This window comes from Xenopus laevis, chromosome 7S, assembly GCF_017654675.1.
Source record: "Xenopus laevis strain J_2021 chromosome 7S, Xenopus_laevis_v10.1, whole genome shotgun sequence".
In the NCBI taxonomy this organism is placed as follows: domain Eukaryota; kingdom Metazoa; phylum Chordata; class Amphibia; order Anura; family Pipidae; genus Xenopus; species Xenopus laevis.
The window spans coordinates 47,437,841-47,443,840 of record NC_054384.1 but is presented as its reverse complement, the minus strand read 5'-3'; positions in this window follow the sequence as shown (position 1 = coordinate 47,443,840).

Here is a 6,000-nt window from a genome sequence, read left to right as displayed (position 1 = left end):
GGATTGGAGAAAAGCTGATGTCATTCCAATATTTAAAAAGGGATTACGATCTCATCTGTGGTTAGCAAATTATTTTTAAGGTTTGTTAAGGAAACACATTCAAAATGTTGTCCTAGTGAATGTCTTTATGAGCAGCTATTAGCATGGCTTTATGAAAGATAGGTCATGTCAGACAATTTTGATTGCTTTTTATGATGAGGTAAGTAAGATGCTGGACAGTGTGGGGGGGGGGCAGTAGATGTGATCTATTTGGATTTTGCCAAAGCATTTATACCATGCCCAACAAACGACTGCTTTCTAAACTAAGGTCTGTTGGAATCTGTTAATTGGAAACCAGTTATCCAGAAAGCTCCAAATTATGAACAGGCCATGTCCCATTTTTAGCTCCCCTGGTAACTGGCTGCTCACTGACGCCTGAGGCCTCACTTTGTCTCAGTTGTCCTGTTTAAAGTACTGGAAAAAAGTAAATAGAGTTAGGGAATTAAAGTTAGAACAGAATGGTAACACCTAGATATATTACAGAATTTGATGACAAAGCCCTTTAAAAAAGTGAGCTGTTATGCAAATCTGAAATGTGAACAACAGGTGATAATTTACATCTACTGCATGAGTTGCAGGCAAATGTAGTAACTAATAAGCCATGGTTTCTTTTAATATGAGTTTGACTGATTGGATAAACACCTGCTAAACTAACAGTGGGGCTGAAAGAACTGTACTTCTATGTCAATTATGAAAATATGCCCTTTATTTATATAGGACAAGGTAAACCTCTGGTCCTGCTGCCTAAGGCAGACCTCATGTCGCTTCCTCAGGGCGTACTTCTCATGTGTTCAGACAGGAGCCTGAGTGGTGGTATCACTAGTACAAAAGAGAGCAAATTTGTTTTCTGCCTGTGCTAAAAGAGCTCAATTTATACTTGTTGCTCCCCCTGGTAGTAATGTGTAAGGCAGCAGTGGCATTGTATTGGGCCCTCCTTAACTTTAGAGACTGCTGCCTCAGATTCAGGGAGGTTGGCCAGTTATGTAAATTATTTGCTATTGTGCAAAGTAGAATGCTGTTGCCTATGTTGGTGTTTGTGTGGAAAGTTTGCCTGTTTTAAAGTGTGAAAAAACATGTACATTTTGCTTCCCTGCTGATTGTTGCAGTATGAGAATGTATGGAATAAAATATATAGCTGTTATTAAACTGATAAAATTATTAAATTCAATTTGTTCAGAGTTATATTTTCCTTATTTAATTACAATTTTGTTTGTAAGAGCAACTGGGTTTCAATATAGCAGAAGTATCTATTTGGGGATGCTGGTTTTCATAGATGCTCTTCTAATGATCTCATACAAAGGGGATTTATGCTCTTTGAACCAGCTAAATACTAATCAAATATTTGTATCAACATATGAATAAAATGGCAATGTTTATTGGCAACCATGCCAATGAATCACAATACATATAAATGGTAAAAGAACGGACCCCTCCTATATTAGTTCTAACACTGTATAGAGTTTAATTATAATTGCCACTATGTAAATAATATGGTTTATGTCACCTTACCCATATCTCCTACCCCCTTTCCCTTTTTTCATTTGCACCTACTTGAAATTTTTTTTTGTACTTAGTACTAACTACTATTTTTTAAATAGTATTTTTTAACTTTGCACAGTCTAAAAAAGTAGATCAGGATGCATTTCACTGCATGTTGTACTTGTATAACTATGCATGTGACAAATAAAGAATCTTATCTTAATTAAAGTAATGTGCATATCAACATCATACTATAATCGTACTATAATGCAGTAAAAGAAAAAGGACCATAGGATCAGGATGCATTTCACTGCATGTTGTACTTGTATAACTATGCATGTGACAAATAAAGAATCTTATCTTATCTTAATTAAAGTAATGTGCATATCAACATCATACTATAATCGTACTATAATGCAGTAAAAGAAAAAGGACCATAGGGTCAGCAATAGTAGTGTCGAAATCCCAACATATATGTCCATAAATCCAAACTGCAGTTCGTATTGCTAGGGTTATAAAGATATAAAGAAACTTAGTGTTTCCTTGATTCCTAAAGAAAAACACTCCTTATTAAGCGCTGCATGATGATATACAGGAAAAACCCGTCATTTATCGCAAATAATATCATCCTCAATATACAAAGTTGCAACAAAAGGTTACTCCCTTAATTAGTGGTTCATTGGCACGTTGTGAGAGAATTATAATCGATCATATCCAATAATTTCACACAATATCTATAAAAAAAGAAACAAGTAAACCAACAAGAAAGAAAAGAAAACAATTGTAGTCTATGAATTTTATGCATATCATTTGTTATAGCCCAAATTATAAAAAAGCCTGAAAGTTCAGGCTTAAGTTGAGGCCTACATCTGTTTTGTAGGTATTTAATCTAAATATCCAGAATGTCTCCATTTGGAGCAATCATTTGTCCCAGTTCCCTGCCCTTAGATCTCCATGCAAATGGTCAATTCCTTGGAAAAAGGACCCCTTGTAATTGCCATCATGGGAGCAATAAATATGCTTGGCTATGCTCGACACTAAGTTACAGTTTCGAATGTCCAGGATATATTCATATACTCTACGTTTTAGTGGTCTGATGGACTTTCCAACATATAAGTGGCCACAGTGACATTGTGACAGTGACACAGTAAATAAATATGAGTGGTGGAACAACAGACATAATGGTTCATGCTGAAACATTGATTGATTCCCTACCCGGAGTACTGCAGCATGTAAGATGGATCTTCTACCTCTGCAGCAGCCTGCACCTTTTCATCCAAACCCTGGTGAGCCTACCATACCTTTAACTGCTTGGATCCGTATGTTTGAAAATTACATTATTGCTGCTGACCAAGGGGAGATATCTGCTGTTAGAAAGCGTGCTTTACATATTCACTGCCTGGGAGCAGAGGGACAGCTTATATTCTATACATTACCTGATGATACTTATGAAACTGCTCTTACTTAGTGATGGGCGAATTTATTCGCCAGGCGCGAATTCGCGGCGAATTCGCGGCGAATTCGCGCGTTTCGCCGCGAGCGAACAAATTCGCAAAACGCCCGTGAAAATTCGCGGCAAAAATGGGCGCCGGCGTCGGAAAAACGGGCGCCGGCGTCAAAAACGGGCGCCGGCGTCAAAAACGAGACGCCGGCGTCAAAAACGAGATGCCGGCGCCGTTTCGCGAATTTTTCGCCGTTTCGCGAATTTTGCCCGAAATTCGCAAATTTTTCGGCGAAGCGAAACGGCGCAAATTCGCCCATCACTACTCTTACTGCTATAAAGAACGTTTTTGTGCCAAGAGTAAATGTGTTTGCTGAAAGATATAAATTCCGCCAACGTGGACAATGTAATGGCGAATCCACAGAACAGTTTGTAGCAGCTTTGAGAGAGCTGGTTGTTACCTGTCAGTTTGGGAATCTAACAGATGAAATGCTAAGAGAACAAATAATGGAAAAAACAAATTCACCTTGCATTAGAGAGAGACTGCTCCTAGAGCAAGATTTAACCCTTGCAAAGGCTATTACAGTTGCTAGCCAAATTGAAACAGCAGTGGCAGAGGCTAAAACTCTCAGTCAGGGAACTGCTGGGAATGTGCAGATTGTGAATTCAGCACTGTGGCCAAATGATGCACAGTCACAGGCTAAATACAGTGCTAAGCAAAGGGATTCACCTACTGCAGCAAATACAAATAGAAAATACTGCTTTCGCTGTGGTTCAACACAACACACTGCAAATCATGAACGGGGAGTGACTTAACCTCCCCTAACATGGGAGTGCGGCAGCTCCCCCCCGTTTGATGTATTTTTTACTTACCTCGTGTAGTTCTGTGGAAAAAACTTACCTCTCTTCCGATTGGTCAATTTTCAATCCCAAGCCTTCTGATTGGTCGATTCAAAAAAGGGGCGTGGCTTCACAGGAAAAGCCGCGAAGACCGGCTATAAAAGGACGAACCGGCGAACACTCTTCATTCTTCGCCGGCAGCCGACGTGAGAGGATCGTCTTGGAAATGGCTGAAGAGAATCCCGACGGCAGACTTCGCGACATCCTTCGATGGATCCAGGCGGAGGCGGGACATGAAGACATCCAGACGCTCCTTCAGCAGTGCCAGCTCGCATCATCGACGACGACAGCGGTGACATCACTTCCGACTGCAGAGCCTCCAGGATCGCCGTCAGAGGAAGCTGCGTCATCTTCAGGAGCCGCATCTGACGTCGCCATCCAGCGCACCCCAGCTTCACGCGGACCAGGAAAGAGGCGGATCGTCGCCGTCAAGAGGAACACCAGAGGGAAACAAGCGGCGAAGAAGAGAACCCAGATGACGTCAGCGGTCTCCGCCAAGAAGAGGATCGTCGCTGACCCGCCGCAGACAGGAGTTTGGCCGTCGGCTTCCCCCCCTTCATCGCGAGTGAGTTCCGCCGCTGTTGCAAGTGGTGGGCCGCTCCATCAAAAGAGCTTTAACACTTCAGGGCCCTTTCCTTCCACAGGGTCCGGGGGAGGTCCGGCAGCTGGCAGCTCCTATGAGGGGCACCAGGTCAGCAGGGGCCCCCAAAGCCGCCCAGAACCGGGGCCCTCCAGCTGTAACACTATAGGGCACCCGGTTCTGCCACCTGCCATCAGGGGTCATACATCACCATCTGTCACCCACAGCGCACCCCAGCCTGCTGGTTTTACCCCTCAGGAGGAGAGTCAACCCATCCAAGTGATTGGTAACTATGCTGCCACTGATGTCATAAAATCTTTGTTAGCTTTGTTAACCCCTGGTGCGGCGTCAACGCATACAAGCACAGGGGCTGTGTCTTCTCAAGTAGCTGAAACTGCTTTTAGAGATTCAATACTCTGTGATGCTACACCTTTGGGTTTGCACTTGCCACAGGCCATAAAGGAAAAAATCACAAAAGGGGAGTATATTGACATGCTCTCACTGTTGCCATCATCAAAGGAATTTTTAGGCAAGCAAGTTAAGCAGTCAGATCCTGAAATGGACAGACGCAGGCCTGTGGCAAGGACATTCACTAATTGGTTACAGGCATTTTGTATTTATTCAAATGTATTGTGTGAAAAACACCCACAATTAGGTCCAGGCCTATTTAAACACATTGACATTATTCTGGAAGCATATAAAGCCTATGGGGGTATTTCCTGGTTTTTGTATGATGATAGATTCAGACAGAAAATGTCCATTCAGAAGTCAATATCTTGGGGTTCAAAGGATATTGACCTTTGGATGGGAATGCTTATTCCCAAACAGCCATTAGTTCCATTACCGGGGAACAAGACTCCTGTGAAATACAATGCTTGCTGGGCATTCAATGAGTCAACTTGCCGCTTTCAGGCAAACTGTAGATATAAACATGAATGTGCTCATTGTGCTGGCAACCATCCTGCCTTTCGTTGCATCAAACGATTTGCTACAAAGCACAGTGGTAGGGACTCCAGTAAGTCAGATAACCCCAGTGAGGTTACCAGAAATGCGCCAATACCTAGAGCTATATCCAAAGCGCCAGATGGCCTGCCTCTTAGAGAAGGGTTTTGAAGTTGGCTTTTGGATACCATCAGCAGATCCTGTAACCCTCATATCATTTCCCAAGAATTTAAAATCAATTGAGCTAAACCCAAAAGTAGTTAAGGAAAAAATTGAGAAGGAGCTTAGATTGGGCAGAATTGATGGCCCGTTTGATGATCCTCCATTTGAGGATTTCAGAGTTTCGCCTTTAGGACTTGTACCGAAGAAGGAGCCAGGAAGCTATCGCTTAATTCACCATTTATCATATCCTTCGGGGGCATCTGTCAATGATGGAATTGGTCATGAATTATCTTCAGTTTCATATACGACTTTCGACCAGGCAATATCGATAATTCAAGAATTTGGTCAAGGTTCATTATTGGCTAAAAGTGACATTCAATCGGCTTTCAGGCTACTGCCCATACACCCTGACTGTTATAAGCTTTTAGGCTTTCATTATGAAGGCAGTTTCTATTTT